General features: G+C 40.9%; 1 pseudogene; it reads left to right on the forward strand.

The window, feature by feature from the left end:
• Positions 1–13,214: 13,214 nt before the first annotated feature.
• LOC102921930 (histone deacetylase 1 pseudogene) lies at positions 13,215–15,031 on the forward strand (annotated as a pseudogene).
• The last annotated feature ends 2,457 nt before the right edge of the window (positions 15,032–17,488 follow it).

Here is a 17,488-nt window from a genome sequence, read left to right on the forward strand (position 1 = left end):
CTGAAACCCTGCCATGGATGAGAACTCCATTTTCTGTTGGTGGCACACAGCTGAGCAGTCCACAGTCACTCAGGGACTTTGCAGGAACTTTGGTCTTATTCTAGGTTTTCTGACTCTGACTTAGGTCTCTGTCTCAGGGTCCCACTGACTACGTGCTACCATTTCTCACACAAGGAAAACTAATGTGAAATCAGGTAGAAACCAGCACTGCAGAGGCGAAGTAGAAAGGTAGGATTGGAGGAAATGTACACAGTAAAGAGGAGACAGGCATTTAACTGTTTGTATACTGCTCTGCTAAATAGGAATGGTGTGTGTGTGTGTGTGTGTGTGTGTGTGTGTGTGTGTGTGTCTGAGAGAGACACAGAGACACAGAGACAGAGAGAGAGAGACAGAGAGACATAGACCATTTACAGTTGTATAGTTGTACATGACTATAAAATGATGAGTTAAGGAGCCTGGACCTGGCATAGAGTATCCGAGCAATACTAGGCTTTCAAAAAAGTCATCGAGGGGTTGGGGATTTAGCTCAGTGGTAGAGCGCTTGCCTAGCAAGCACAAGGCTCTGGGTTCAGTCCCCAGCTCTGAAGGGAAAAAAAGAAAAAAAAAAAGACAAAAAAGTCATCCAAAAGAAGAAATTAATAAGGACAAAAGAAAATAAAAACCAACAAAGGAGATACTGAGCTTGGCTGAGAGTGCTGTAAAAATCAGAGATATTTAATTTTTAGCTGCTGGGGAAGGGAGGGACTGTTTCTGTAACTGTATTCCAGGATGAATTCAGCATGTCCAGTGGATGACCACCCATTCGAGAATATTCGAGCAGCACAAATTGGCCTTGATTTTTGTTTTTTTTTTTTAAGGACACAAAGTTGGCATGGTATGGAGAGAAGTGGATCTGAGAAGAGTTGAGTGAAAGAGTGAATATGATCAAAAACCCTTTATAGGATACTCAAAACTCTCACAGAATGGGGAAAATACATATGGCAAATATGGAAAATATACATGTGCCATATATGATAAATATATATTAATTACTGTCTATATTCATATTCATACATATGAATACATATGAGAGCTATGTCCTAAGTTTTTATCCCAACTCCTGCTTGTAAGCAAGAGAGTGTATTTCTGAGGAAGTGCTCAGAATGCCAGTATTTCCTGAGATGATCCAGACATAATAGGCTGGTTATAATTTCTGACAAACCTTTAAATCTATTCCATGTTCCCAGACATTCTTAAGTCATACATTAGGACTAAATGTGTCCCAATATTCATGCCTATTTATGGATAGTTAAGTAATACAGTTCATCCCTGAGATCTCAATCAGACACCTGGATACAGGCGACTTTATTTCAAAGGACAAGCTGACACCCAGAGACTGTAATATGGGAGTATGTATTCGCTAGAGGAACAGAGCTGAAGGAATTTATATAAATTATAAAATGGAATTGATTAGGTTGGCTTACACAAAAGGGGCTTGGCACTCTAGCCATGGCTTTCCATATGCTGGAAAGGCTGAGAACCTGGAACTGTTGGGTCCTGTGAAGCTGAGAGCCTCCATAATCCCACGCTGGTGCTGAAGGCCTTGGATACTCATCTCAGCATAGGAATGGCAGAGGCAGGTATGATGGGGCAGACATGCTCCTCAGTAGGAAGCATAGGCAGGGGAGGAAGCAGCCTGGGTTTCCCTTTGACCTTTGACCGGTTTAGTAGTACCTCCCACCAGAAAGTGAGATCTGCTCTGGAGGAGGAGGAGGTTCACCCTCAGTTACTCTTTCCTGGAGATGTCCTTCCAGACTCACCTAGAGACAGGGCTTAGTGGATTCCAGGGGCCATCAAATTGACTACCAACTGGACAATGAGTCTGCAGCTCCTCTTGGGCCTGCCCTGTGATCAACCCCAAGAGGAGAGACATCTTGTGTTTTCAGCAGGTGACACAAGAAAGATGGGAACCGAGGTGCAGTTTTTGAGTTACAATGAATCATAAGGCTTTTCTTTCTTTATTCCCTCATCTTTCATTATTCCCCCTCCCCTTTTTTGGGGGGTACTGCCTTTCTTTGTGTGATAGAATCATAAAATTAATAGCAAAAAAAGCTATTTGAGTTAAGCAAGTTTTATTTATTGCACTTAGTATTTATTGTCATTTGAAGTTTTCAATTTTTGATTTGAAACAGATCCTGTTATATACATTATATCATGCATTAGTTATTCCATATGAACATGATAATTAAAGAAATAGGTCCCTGTATTTAGTGAATATAGGGTTTTCCTTGTAGTGAGTTGCCTTGATTTGAGAACACTGTTGGATGGTGGTCCTTTAGAAACAGCAACAAGAATCAAACCAAACTCTACAAAATAAAAAGTAACTCATTTTTTGAAATTCCATAAAAGCTTGATAAAAAGAGTGTGTGCTGATTTATAAGATAGTAAAACAGTTTAAAATATAGTGGTCTTGAATAAAATGAATTAAACGGTAAACAGATGCAGTGTGACTTAAGGTCCACATATTAAAGTATTTTGTAAGACAAACAGAATGAACCAATTTAATGTGTGGAATTAAAGGGCCTTAGAACTTGACTTTACAGAGAGAATGATAAGAAACTGTTTGTGTTTGTCACTCATGGTGATCACGGATAAGTGAGGCAGGTAACCTCTCAACATAGTAAAGTTATCACAAGGGTAATGTGTGTGTGTGTGTGTGTGTGTGTGTGTGTGTGTGTGATGAGTCTACTTCCAAAATGATGCATATCTGTGAGTCATAGTCACAGAAAAGTAAAAGTACCAGTTCTCTCTCTCTCTCTCTCTCTCTCTCTCTCTCTCTCTCTCTCTCTCTCTCTCTCTCTCTCTCTCTCTCTCTCTCGCGCGCGCACGCGCGCACACACACACACACACACACACACTCTCTCTCTTACACACACACACACACACACACACACACACACACACACACACACACTCACTCACTCACACAGGAAAGCAAGCCAAATTTCTCTTCAATGTGCAATGATTTGCTCCTAACAGTTAAAAAAAAAAAAAAAAAAAAAAAAGAAGTGGGGTCTTGAGAGATGACTCAGCAGTTAGGAGCACTTGCTGTCCTTGCAGAGGACCCAGGATCAGTTCCCAGCACCCACATGTTGGCTCCCAACTGTTTGTAACTCCAGTTCCAGGAGATCAAACTACTTCTTCTGGCCTCCCTGGGTACCAGGTATGCACATGGTACATGGCCATACATACAGGCCAAACACCCATATACATAATTTTTTTTAATTAAAGAAAAAAGAAAACAAAAAAATATATTCTAAATAATAGAGTTCATTTTTCTCTTACTTTGTATCCTGGTAAGCTCATTTTGAGTATTGAAGAATGGATGACTATACTTGGCCACTTCTACAGTATGTGGATAGTTCTTTTAAATAAAACCTTTACAGTCATCTAGACAGCAGCATAAATGGAACACATGCAGAGAAATGAAGTCCATCCAGCATAATAAACATCATAAACACAAAATTCTCTAGTAACAGAAGAGAGGACCTCTGGGCTTTGCCACCAAACCCTCCAAATCAGGGATTTGCTGAAACATTTATCTGTAACTAGTTGATGAGTTTTCTTCATTTGGGTTTTCCTTTTTACTGTCCTCTTTGGTCTTTGTGTTGATGACATGTCTAGACCCATTTATAGGTTAACTTTGGTCTGTGCTCTTGATTTTAATGTGTACTACAAAATTTTAGACTTTCCGTTCATAAAGCATTATACTTAGAATTTTCCTTAACTACACACTTAATGATCAGATTAGTTAACTGTCATCCTTCTTCATGGTCATGCAAATGCAGGGAATGGCTGGAGGAAAGGCTGCCTCTTTTCTCATGAATGAGCCTTATCTAGCAAAGGACTGAAGCTCAAGTGTGGCTTTCTCAGAGCTTCTTGACATTCAATGGGAGACAGTAACCTCTGGGTTGAATGTAGCCAAGAAAAGTGTGTGCTCCACAAACATTATAGTGATAGTGCATCTATGTATTCCAGGTATTCATAGGTGTTTAGTGTAGAAAAGAAGTCCAGAAGTAGCCAAGAACTCAATGAATATTGTCTAAAGTCATGAATGATGATGATTTTTTAACACTAGTAACCACTGGATGAGCTAGACTGTACTGTTCTTTTAAACGTTTTAGCAGAAAACAGGAAGTTTTAGATAAATGCCCAGTTTAAATGCCAACATTGTAATTTTGCAATGGCCACTTATCTTGCAATGGAAATTGGGTTATGAGGGTCCATGGGTAATGGGCTTGGTGCTCAGGTTGGTGCCATGGGAAGATGGTGGAATGTTCAGGAAATGAGGACTTCTGGAGCACTGTAGGCCATTGAGAATATCTTAGTTATTTATTCTGTGACCAAATACTCGTCAAAAGTAACATATGGAGAAAGGGTTTATTTGGCCTCCCAGTTTGAGGGCATGGTTCATCATGTTTGGGAAGCCCTGGCATAGGTTCGAAAGGCAGTTGGCCACATTGAACCATGGTTAGGAAGCAGATAATGATACATGCTAGCGCTCAGCTCCATTCTCCCTTTTTATTTGTTCTATAGTTCATACTATAGAACAAATAAAACATAGTTTTCCTACCTCAACTAACTTAATATGAATAATCGCTTACATACACATCTAGACTCTAACCTTATCTAGACAGTCCCTCACATATATGCCCAGTCTCTAACCCAATACAGACAATCCCTTACACACCTACCCAGACTCTAACCCAATCTAGACAGTTGATTAGACACACACCCAGACTCTAACTCAATCTAGACAATCCCTCACACACATGCCCAGAGTCTAACCCAATCTAGATAGCTCCTCACAGGATTACCCAGATGTTTGTCTTCTAGGTGATTCTAGATGGATACTGTAAAGTCGACAGTCAATAGTAACTGTCACAGGGTGTGTGCTCTTTTGAGGGAATGTATGCCATTGGCCTCTTCTTTTGTCCCATGGTAGATGATGTATGTGTCTTTCTTCGTCTCCAACCAGCAAGAATGTTAGAATCCCAAGGCAATGGGTCTTCTCTGTCTTGGGCTGAATCCTCTGAGAAATTTTGAGTCCAAATAATCCTTTTCTCTTCATAAATCAGTTATTTCATGATAGCAACAGAAAACAAACTAACGTGTCTCTGCCCACTGAAACTTTGTTACTTATACTATTTTTAGTACTTTGCTGTTACCTTAGATTTCTTCACTTTCAGTTTTCTTTGTACTTGACAGACACTGGTCATTTACAAAGCTCGTGAACGTGAAGATGTTCCCATTTGAAGTCTCTGAACACTCAGCAGTCATTATAAACACTGCCAAGCCGTCTACACTCCACTTAGTCAAAACCCATGTGGATTTTACTTAGGAAGTGGATTCCTAAGTACACTTAGGAAGAACTTAATTTCTTCATCAAGTTAACAACATAATGCACAGGAGAATATTTAAGGAGTTGGGAGACTCTTTCTAAGCTCTTGTAGTTAACAACTGTGATGACTTTAATGGAAGCTACTAATTCAATTAAAAATTATAGGAATATTCTAGTAAATAGGTACTTGATTTTAATTGTTTATGGCCAAATAATTGTGTGTTTTTTTCTAGTCAGAGACAATGCAAAGGTAAAATTAGAATATTCAAAAGAATGGATTATTACCTGAATAATGATAAGTAGACCTATTTTTGCATTTCTTGGAAAATGTTCTTAACGTAGTTGCAAAGAGAACAGTCTAAAGTTCATGACAATCTAAGAAAGCATTTCTTCAGCAAAATGGGTGGGGGGTATATATCTTCCTAATGACTCTCTCCATGGAAGGATGTCCCCGTGTTCCTTTCTCCTTGCCAATTCCTTTTTCTTCCTCCAGGCAGTTATTTCTAGTAATGGTGAACTCACTGTTCCCTGCGGCTGTAGATGCTGCATTCTATTAGATAATCAATTGTGGGAATTGATTGGCAGATAAGTGTTGACCATAACCAGGGAGAGGAAATGAGAGTCTATGGATTTCCCTTCTTCATTATGTTTGTAAAGTAATTTGGGCTTGCTCCTGCCAGCATTAAACAGCCTTGCTCATTTTACATTTTGCCCTGCAGAAGAGAGGGTACTGTGTATATCTGACCATGGCCCTGACTGGCTCATTCTGCTTTGATCCCTGTCTGCAGCTAATGGCTGGGTTGATTTGTTTCTGAAACATCTTTTACTTTTCCTCACTTGTTTCAAGCAGCATCATTGCAGAATTAACTCCCCTGACTAAATCTCAAATGATGGGTAGGAGACAGTTATAGAAAGGATGGAAAAAGAAATGACAGAACTTTGCTGGGTCCTAGACATTGATGTTACCGCTGTTTTAAGCTCTTTTCTCCATAGAAGTAGATATCTATGTAACTACACTATTCATATACATTTTCCAAAAACCAGTCTCTAATAATAAGTGCATATATATGAATTTGCATATATGCAAATTCATGCATACCTATGTGATATGATATACTGGTTATTTTTTCTTTTCTTTCTTTCTTTTATTTTTTTTGGTCATTTTGACACAAGCAAGATTCATCTGTGGAGAGGGAATTTGAATTGAGACAAATCTTCACCAGATGACCTGTAAGTAAATATGTGGGGGCATTTTATAGATTGATGATGATGTGGGAAGGGCTAGCCCACTGTGAGTAGTGCTACCCCCTGGGCACATGGTCCTGAGATGTACAAAACAAGCAATTTGAGCCCCACAGATCAGTGTATTCCTCCATTGTCTCTGCTTCAGTCCCTGCCTCCAGTTCCTCCCTGTCTTCCACCAGTGATAGACAGTGATGAGGAAATGTAAGTAAGCCAAATCAAACCCTTCCCTCTGCAAATTTGTTTTGGTCAGCATTTTATCATAGCAACAGAAAACTAAAGGAGAACACACACACACACATATCCCACACCCTACATGGGCAAAATAGTAAAAAAATAAATAAATAAATTTAAGAACATCAAGAAATAACCAATGTCTTCTTTATAAAATAATTCTTCCTGATCATTTTAGGAAAGATACTCTAAAGTGTTCCATGAGATGAGATATTGATGCAAAACAATGCCTGTTTTTATTTATTTGTTATTTTTGTTTGTTCATTTTTTTTGTTTTGTTTTGTTTGTTTTTACGAAGGGACAGAGACCAGACTAATCTTCCAAAAAAAAACTATCTACAGCCTGTCAAAGTCTTAAACAACATTTTATGGGGGCTCAGCACCAGCTACATTCAAGGGGCACTTTTATGAAAGGGACATGTGATCTGAATTGATTTTGGCAAAGTCTGTAGCTCAGCAGCTGGAAGTCTACCCCAGCTTTGGGCAAATGAACAGAGATTCCTAGGTTCATGAGTTTCTTTCCAACAATGCCTAGTTTTACATGCTAATCCTCATAAGTGTGCTTGGTAGGCATTATGGTCCGAGCCACCTGCCCCTTTCTGGACATTTTTAAAAATTATTTTATTTGATAATTAATTTAATTTTACATATCAGCCACGGATTCCCCTGTCCTCCCTCCTCCCCACCCCAGCCTCCCCCACCCATCTACCCCCTATTCCCGCCTCCTCAAAGGCAAGGTCTCCCCTGGGGATTCTGCTCAGCCTGGTAGATTCAGTTGTGGCAGTTCCAGTCCCCTCCTCCCTAGACTAAGACTAAGCAAAATGTCTCAGCATAGGCCCTAGGTTCCAAAAAGCCAGCTTATGCATTAAGTCCTAGTCCCACTGCCTGGGGGCCTCCTAAATAATTCAAGCTAATCAACTGTCTCACTTATCCAGAGGGCCTGATCCAGTTCCATGGAGGCCCCTCAGCTATTGGTTCATAGTTCATGTGTTTCCACTAGTTTGGCTATTTGTCCCTGTGCTTTTTCCAATCATGGTCTCAATAGCTCTTACTCATATAATCCCTCCTCTCTCTCGCCGATTGGACTCATGGAGCTCCACCTGGGACTTGGCCATGGATCTCTGCATCTGCTTCCATCAGTCATTGGATGAGAGTTCTATCATGACAGTTAGGGTGTTCAGCCATCCGATCACCAGAGTATGTCAGCTGGGGCTTTCTCTTGACCTATCCAGTAGTCTATTGTGGAGGTATCTGTGGATTTCTGGGAACCTCTCTAGCACTCTGCTTCTTCCTTTTCCCATGGGGTCTTCATTTATCATGGTATCTCTTTCCTTGTTCTCCCACTCTGCCCCTGATCCAGCTGGGACCTCCTGCTCCCCTAAGCTCTCTTTTCCCTGACCTTTGCCCTCCATTTTTCAAGGTCACATTCACAATAGTTCATGAAGGAAGATGTGCCAAGTGATCCCATCTCCATTAAGATATGCAAGACTTCAGAAAGGTTCCTTTTGTGTAATGTTGCTAGGTACATAGCTCTGTGGGTAACTTGCGTGAGGCTCTGGGTTTGGGTTGCAGTGCTGTGTAAGCAGGACATGGTGGCTCATACCCATAATCCCAGCACTGTGGAGGTAGCGCAAGGAGACCAGAAGTCTAATGTTAACCTCAGCTACTTAGTGATTTCCAGTGCAGCTTGGGATACAGGAAACTCTCTCTAAATAGTTGTAGTAGAAGTAGTAGTAGTAGTAGTAATAAGAATGATGATGATGATGATGATGATGATGATGATGATAATAAGCTTATTGTCTTGATATTCTCAGTCATCACTGTGATTGAGGACCAGGTTTTCCATAAGGACAAGAGAGAAGAATTTGCATTGGTTGCTTACCCAAGGCATAGTGTCTTAGTCTGACATTTCCTGTCTAACTGGCCCATCTTCCTCTGGCCCATGCCAAGCACCTAGAATGTATTCTTCTCCTTTGGCACTAGCCATTGTGTTGAGGAAGGGCAAAGCCTTTTCCTCCAGGAAAGGCTGTCCCCAGTGTCTCTTCTTGGCCCTGAAGATGAGGTCAGATGTGAGGGTCACAGACAGAAAGACCTGACAACTGATGTCTGTCTTCACAGAGCACCACCTTAATTCTGCTGCTCCTCTTGTGGTGACCTCTGCCTTGCCAGGTCAAGTGTGGTCATCCAGAGGGCCCTCAGCCCTGTCATTCAAAGATCTCATCTCGTATCTGCACTAGAAGCACATCCACATCCATTAGAAGTTCTCTTCCACAGAACAGGATACCCATGGTTGAAACCTCTTCCCAGGGCTAATTCTCTTTCCATAAAGGAGGGAATGAGAGAGAGCAGGGGAAGCATGGCATTTTAGTGCTTTTTTTATTTGTCAGAAAATAGTAATTTTGTTTCACTCAAACAACAGTGGAACTTGAAAGGTTGGCATGTTGGGTGGCAGTATTTGAAAGGTATATTAGAAACAGTTTTAGCTTTGTGCAGGAAAACATGTTTTAATGGTTTAGAACTGAGACAAACCTGTGAATAAGAATGAACCGAACCTCTACTTATTTAAAAAGGATCCACTCCTTCATAGAAAACTCTGGTGGGATTGCATGTTTTCTCTCCTCCTTATATCTGCTGGTGGAAATGAAAAGCTATGTAAATTCAGGGTCCTGGAATTGAATAACTAACCTGGAAGTGCATTCAGAAATTCTTTCATGCTGCAAATGAATATATTCCGTGGGAATGCTTTTGGATAGAATTTTAATTTTTAGTAAGGTAAAGCCTGGATTGTACTGATGCCTAGTTCCTTTTCTTCTAACTTATATATACATGACTGTAAACTCTTTTGGAAAGGTGTAGGACTGTAAAGAACATGAGATTTCAATCAAGATAAGGCCTTTAGTCCATGATTTGCTATGGATTAAGTCTGTCCTTGGGGCACATGCCTTTATCCTTTCTGGATCTTAATGCTCTTAGTGACATTACTGTCTGCCTGGAAGATTTACTAAGATTTAATGACATTGAATATGTGGACTTTGTAAACTGTAAACTATGAAAATGCTAGCAATCATTTCCCCTTTTCTCTTTCAAAATCAGAAATGTTTTGTGGCTTGATTTATAAGTTGTTAGAGATATGCCTATACTCCCAGAACTGGGGAGGCAGAGGCAGAAGGATGAGGAGTTTAAGGGCATCCTTGACTCAGTAGCTAACTGATTGACAGTGTGGTTTACATGAGATGCTGCCCCCACTCAAAAAACTTAGAAGATGACTTAAATGTTTCTTTGTTACTTTTAAATTTTATTTATTTTTTTTTGGAGCACTTTAGGCATGGGCAATGGATCTACATTACTATACCCTGAAACTCATTCACTGTCTCTTCTCCCTCTCAAATCCATGGCCTCTTTAATTACTATTGTTATACTCATGTATATACAATCTTATTGAGTCCATTCAGTTGCTCATAGGCAAAGGTGTCCAGGATGGGATGGTTCCTAGGGGAGACTGATCCTCTCTAACAGCCATTAAAATTTCTCCCATCCACACTGGCATGTCAACTGGTATGCTCATTATATTTACCTTTCTCATACAGCCGTATTATTCAGAGTTCATGGGCGCTTTTTATCTGTCATGTCCAGGTAATAGCTTATGGTTCTCAATGAATTAAATTAAGATTGAGTCATCTTGCTACTATTTTATTTCATATGTCATCAAATCAGATAATTTAATACTGTATGCCGACTGACAGTAATATCATAAACATCTGGATTTGGGAGTATGAATAAGGAGTATTAGAACTAGAGAAATCTTGGAGAACCTGGCCCCAAAAGTCATCCTTTCCTTTGTCTATGCCTTTGGGCCAAAAGAGACACATTTTGTTTCTAGTCACTGTATGTAGATGGTTGACACAGAGTTGATCCTAGGTGTGGCCCCATTCCTCAGTTTTACCCTTCATAAGCCCCATGTGTTTGCAAAGCATGAGAATATGGACAACACACACAATAGTTGAAGATGGTACTTCTTTATGGAGAATCTTGAGTTGTTCTGGCCCTTACTTCTTCACCATAGAGGCCCACAATTCATTCTTGTGTACTTGGTAGATCTTTTCTATGTGATGGAGAATGTTGCCCCAGACATGTACCTGGTTAGCTGTCTGTTCTAGAAGGAGCATTGTAATTGATGTACTCATGCTGAAATTTATTCTTTACGAGTGAGTGCATGTTAGACGTGTATAGTGTGTGTGTGTGTGTGTGTGTGTGTGTGTGTGTGTGTGTGTGCGCGTGTGTGCGCGCGCGCGCGCATCTTTGTGAGTACTTGTGTGCATGCATTTGTGTGTTCATAAGTGCACACTGGAGGCCAGAGGTCAACACTGAGTTTTCTTTATGTCTCTTTCTATTACTCTTTAATTTTTGAGACAGGGTTTTTCTCTGACTCTGGCATTCACTGTTTTGCTGGACTGATCGTCCAGCAAATTCCGAGGATACACTTCTCTTCACTCTCCAGCACTAGCATTATAGATATGTGCCTGGTTTTTATGTAGTTTCTAGAGGATTTGAACTTAGGTTCCTCAAGTTTGCCCAACAGACACTTTATGAACTAAGCCATTTTCCCATCCTCTATTTATTTATTTTTGACTGACAGTTTTCCAGTTCTTTTATGCTACCTTTGGAAGAATGGTTTACACTTAAGGGAGGGTTTCATTTCTTTCCATTTTACCTTTATACCTAAGAATAATAGGATTACATGTTGTCTAAGGCAAGAAAGGAAGGACTTGAAGACTTATGGAAATCTTTACTTCCTGCTGATCATGTCAAGCCTCCCAAGTCAGAGGACAGACAGGTGAGGTCCTGACTGACCTGTGCCTGGCTACCTAACATCCTGTGAGAGCCAGGGCTGTCTGATTTTCTGCTTCTGAGTGAGCAGAAAAATACTCACTGGCTCACAGGCCATTTCAGCAGGATTCTAACTCTCCTAAATGCTTGCTGACAATACTTTGATAAGAGCAACAAAGTCATAATTACATGGAAAAGGTCCCCAGAAGAAAGTTCTAAGACATACCCCTGAGATTCTCTGCTTCTGGCTAATGGGCTTCATTCAGAGTTTTCTCAAAATGGCCTCACTCTATTCTGATGCTGACAGGAGGAAGGGCAGTGTCTTGGAGCTAGACACGGCCACTGTACAGAGAGCAATACAGTGTTATTGCTCTCCTACCTGGAAAGGTAAAGATGCTCAGAAAGCATGGCTGGCATCCAGAGTGTTTGACTGTGAGCAGCGACTTTCGTCATCTGTGAAATGTTTTTTTAAATGTGCTTATTTATCTATTTATTTATTTATTCTATGTGTCTTTTACATCATGTGTCTTAATCCCATTCCTTTCCCTGTCTCTTCTCATCTGCCCTCTGCCCCTGCACACTTCCCAAATAAAACAAAATTTAAGAGAAAAAAAAGGAAAAAAAATAAAGTAAAAAAAAAAAAAGGGAAAAACTTAACAAATATCTCGTCACGGAAGCTGCAGTGTGACACAGTAAGTCATGCCGTAGACTCTTTTGTCCATATATCTTTACTTGCAAATGTTCATTACAAAGAGTCTTTGGTCTGGTGCAAGGCCTCTGGTTTCTACTACACTATTGATGGTGGGCTATCACTAGGATTCCCCCTGGACATTTTGTTGTTGTCCTGTGTTGTGGAAATCCTGCAGCTTTGGGTCTGCAGGTCAGGTCCTTTCAAGGGCTCCAGCAGATCAAAGATGGAAGGGCCACATCGTAACCTTGCGTCTGCACCTGGGCAGCTGTAGGGTTGGTCTGCCAGATGAAAAGAAGATGGAAACAACTCTCCCATTCTTACAACTTCCAGGCTGGCTCACCCACACCTGCCCGAATAGGATCGGCTCTCCCACTCTTATGGCCAGCTCTCCTACCTGCCCCAGATGTTAATGGGTGGGAGGAGAGCAGCTCTCCCCCACCCATGCTGCCACAAGACAGATGGACAATGGGGGCAGCTCTCCCATGATCTCAATTTCAGCGATGCTCACCCACACCTGCGCTAACAGGGTTGGCTCTATTGTGTTGCCCTGGCAAGGTGCAGGGCCTGCTGTCCAGAGTGTTGCAGATGTGAAATCTTAACTTAGACATTTGGGGTGGTTCATATTGGTTGTAAACTTGACAGGCTCTAGAATTCCCCATGAGACAGCCTTGAGGATAAACCTGTGATGACTGCCTTAGATTAGAATAACCGTCTGGACATGCCTGGGTGGGATTTTATTATTTATATTAACTGCAATGGGAAGCCGTACCAGGAATATGTGCAGTGCTTTGTTCCTGGCCCACATACAATGAGGACTGAGGGGGGCCAGGTGGTGAGAGAGATGCCGCAGACTCAGGGTACCAAGAGAAAAGTCTGTTATTACTACCATGGTGATGTTAGAAACTACTAATATGGACATTATTCAATGAAGCCTTGCTGAATCCGCATGACTCACAATTTGCTGCCCATCTATGGTCTCTACCAAAAAATGGAAATCTATGGCCCTCATAAAGCTAATGCCGAGGGGATGACCAAGTACCACAGTGATGACTTCATTAAGTTCTTGCATTCCATTTGCCCATGTCTGAGTATAGCAAGCAGATGCAGAGATTCGATGTTGGTGAGTTCTGTCAGCTGTTTACTGGTGGCTCTGTGTGGCAAGTGCTGTGAAACTGAATGAGCAGCAGATGGACATCGCTGTGAACTGGGCTGGCGGTCTGCATCATGCAAAGAAGTCTGAAGCATCTGGTTTCTGTTACATCAATGATATTGTCCTGGCCATTCTGAAATTGCTAAAGTATCACCAGAGGGTGCTGTATATTGACATTGATATTCACCATGGTGATGGTGTGGAAGAGGCCTTCTATACCACAGACCGGGTCATGACTGTGTCCTTTCATAAATACAGAGTACTTCCAGGAACTGGGGACCTCCGGAATATTGGGGCTGGCAAAGGCAAGTACTATGCTGTTAACTACCCCCTCTGAGATGGGATTGATGACGAGTCCTATGAAACCATTTTCAAGCCAGTCATGTCCAAAGTAATGGAGATGTTCCAGCCTAGTACAATGGTCTCACAGTGTGGCTCGGATTCCCTATCTGGAGATTGGTTAGGTTGCTTCAATCTGACCATCAAAGGGCATGGCAAGTGTGTGGAGTTGGCTAAGAGTTTCAACTTGCCCATGCTAATGCTGGGAAGAGGTGGATATACCATCCGTAATGTTACTTGGTGTTTGACTTACAAAATATCCATGGCCCTGGATACAGAGATCCCTAATAAGCTACCATACAATGACTACTTTGAATACTTTGGACTGGATTTCAAACTTGACATCAGCCCTTCTAATATGACTAACCAGAACACTATTGAATATCTGGAAAAGATCAAATAGCAGCTCTTTGAGAATTTGAGAATGCTGCCCAATGCGCCTGGTGTCTCAAATGCAAGCAATACCTGAGGATGCCATTCCAGAGGAGAGTGGTGATGACGACAAAGAAGACCCTGACAAACGCATTTCCATCAGCTCCTCTGAGAAACGAATTGCCTGTGAGGAAGAATTCTCCGATTCAGATGAGGAAGGAAATGATGGTCGCAGGAACTCTTCCAATTTCAAAAAAGCCAAAAGAGTCAAAACAGAGAGTGAAAAAGAAAAAGATCAAGAAGAGAAAAAAAGGAGTCACAGAAGAGGAGAAAACCAAGGAGGAGAAGCCGGAAGCCAAAGGGCTCAAAGAAAAGGTCAAGTTAGCCTGAGCAAGATCTTCCACTGTGGCCTCTCCAAGTTCCTCACTTCTCCCCAGTCTCTCAGATTTTATATTTTCTATTCCTCTGTGTATTGATATAAAATATATTAAATATAATGTACCCAGGGACCAGAGCCCAGGGCAGTGGTGCTGGGGGAATTCTTCCCAGAGACACCTTGTCCATCCTGCCCAGGTCTTAGTTTTGAACCACGTAGGGTCTGAGTGGAAAGAAAACAACCAGAAGACAAAATCCTGAACTGCCAACTGCCTACTTTAGGATCTCTGTTAAGATGTCCTTATGAAGCTTTCTAGAAGGGTGACTGGCTCTTCTGGGGCCCCTTAGGTAATATCAGCCAGTTTTAGATTGGTATACCTTCCCAGTGGACTCAGGCAAGCAGAAAAACTCCCATTGCCCTGTCTTCCCTCAACTCTGTGGGTGGAGGTGGGAGGTGTTAGCCCAGCTTCCTTTTTGAGATATTTTCATTTTGTGAGACTTTGTAATAAAACAGTACATTTCTATACCTCCAAAAAAATAATAAAGAGGACTGAGGGAAAAGCATTTGGTTTTGCCGTGCTTGTCTTCATGTCTTGTTCATGAGATAATCCACTTTGTTGCTGTCACTATTGCTGCTGCTGCAGAAACCCTCCATTAGCATCAAAGTCTACCTCCTTCAGTTTTCCAAATGAACTGAAGACTAGTAGGTGTTTAGGGATCCTCTAAACCTTCAGCACCATAGTATGTAATATTGTCAGTCTTGAGATATCCAGATACCCAGGTTAAGTAGTGACCAGGTTTTCAGTCACTCTAGTATGAACACAGCTGCATGGCAGAAGTCAATTATATAGACACACACACACACACACACACACACACACACACACACACACACACACACACACACTCTAATATGTATTCACTCTATGAGCTCTGTTCTAGAGAACTCTGATTAATATAGCATGTTATTAACATTTTTCAGACTAATTTTCTCAGGTGCCAACAGTTATAGTGTTAGTGGTAATGGATAGGACATGGGCTTCATTGCCATGGTCTAGCTGCAGCCTGGGTTGAGGTCTTGAGACAGGGAAGGGGCATTGGTGTGAAGAAATGAATTGTCTGACCACTAGATGAGTTTCACACAAGTGGCTGGCTCCAAGTAGCTCTAGCCATCTTAATACACCAAAAACAATACTAACAAACAAGTTTTCCCCATCCTCCAACATTAACCTCCAGCAAATATATATATATATATATATATATATATATATACATATACACATATATATAAAATCTCAAATATGTTTTCTCCCAACTTTTACATCAAAACATCTTTAAACCAAAACAACACTTACCATTTTGTTAGCTTGACCAAACATTGAGCCAAGTACATCCTGTCTTTACATAACTAAAAGGTGATTGACATAGGTACACATCTTCAAGAACAACAATCTCACTCAAAACACATTTAGAGAAATAGGGGTGATCTGCCTCTGATTCTGTCAGCACTGAATCAGAACATCTCCCGGGGTCTGAAGTGACAGCTGGCATTCTCCAAACCTGAGAAGAATCAGCTCCCAAAGAATTGTAGGAGAAGGTATTTGAGGAAAAAAATGGGGTTTCCAGGAATGATCACATCTGTCCCATGCAAGATTGACAAAATGACCCTAAATCTGCCAAGAGAATCATCAAAGAGAGTGTGCAGACCGTGTGGTCCCAGCAGTATTCTGCACTGTCCAAAGTCCACTGGTTCTTGCTGAGTAAAACTGTCCCTGTGGGCTGTTGCCTCATCTGGAGACCCATTGGGTAAATACTCATATACTGGTCTGAAACTAAGCTATATGGCTCCGAACACTTTCAAGTAAAAAAGATGGCCAAGGCCAAAGTCCTGCCTACAAATGGTAGAGCTTGTGTTTCGGATCAGGCCAAGCAATTTAATGAGTTATCTTTATTATTAAGGTTCCTCACAGTATCAATGTCTAGGAGGATTGAGAGCCCGCAAGTGACACACCCAACTCTAAACAGATACGTTAATTATGCTGGTTTCCCCTCTGCCGTGTAGAAGTATTACAAATTGATATAAAAAAAATATCAAATGGGTTATAGGATAAAAGAAAGTCTAGAGAGTAACATTTGAATCAATTACCTTTCCACAAAACAAAAAGAACATTTTTACTTAGTATGGCCAGGTGATCGTCCTGGAGATGACAATATATGGTTTTTCTTCTTTTAGCAACAGAAGTATCGTACATCTTGTACTAAGTCATCTTTTTCCCCCTTAAAAGATGAATGCTCTGTCTATTACTGAGTGCAGCTTTTTATGGGACTGAAAAGAGACAGTTGTCTCCCATTGCTTAGAAGCAATGCTTTGTAGAACTCTTTGATCTTAAGAAATTAGAGATATACTCTTTGTGAGACTTGACCAGTTGGGAGTTAGTGGGCATAGTAACTCCTGATGGTTTCTGATTTTTTTTTAATCCAGGAACATGTAAACTAAGACTGTTAAAGATTTTAAACTTGGATAGACTACTTTTCCTTTCCCCTACGCTGTGTGTAGCCAATGGCACTTTATTTTCATGTCTATGTAAAACTTTTAAATCTGAGACCTGAGAAAAAGACTAGATTAGCCTTCTTACAGTTTACATTTGCTTAACTTCTCTATGCATTTTTGACTAAGAAGTTGAACTTATTAGAGGAGGACAAAGTTTACAGTTAGCCAAATTAAGCTTTCTTCCCATGTGAGATTAATTGCCTTCCTTGGCCAGGATTTCAGAACTTCAAAACTTTAAACTAGAAATCTAAATTAGGATAGCTGTGCTTTCAATCCTTAAACAAAACGCAAAGGCAGCAATATCACCATCAACAAATAAGGCAGGAAA

Source organism: Peromyscus maniculatus, chromosome 22 (assembly GCF_049852395.1).
Source record: "Peromyscus maniculatus bairdii isolate BWxNUB_F1_BW_parent chromosome 22, HU_Pman_BW_mat_3.1, whole genome shotgun sequence".
NCBI lineage: Eukaryota > Metazoa > Chordata > Mammalia > Rodentia > Cricetidae > Peromyscus > Peromyscus maniculatus.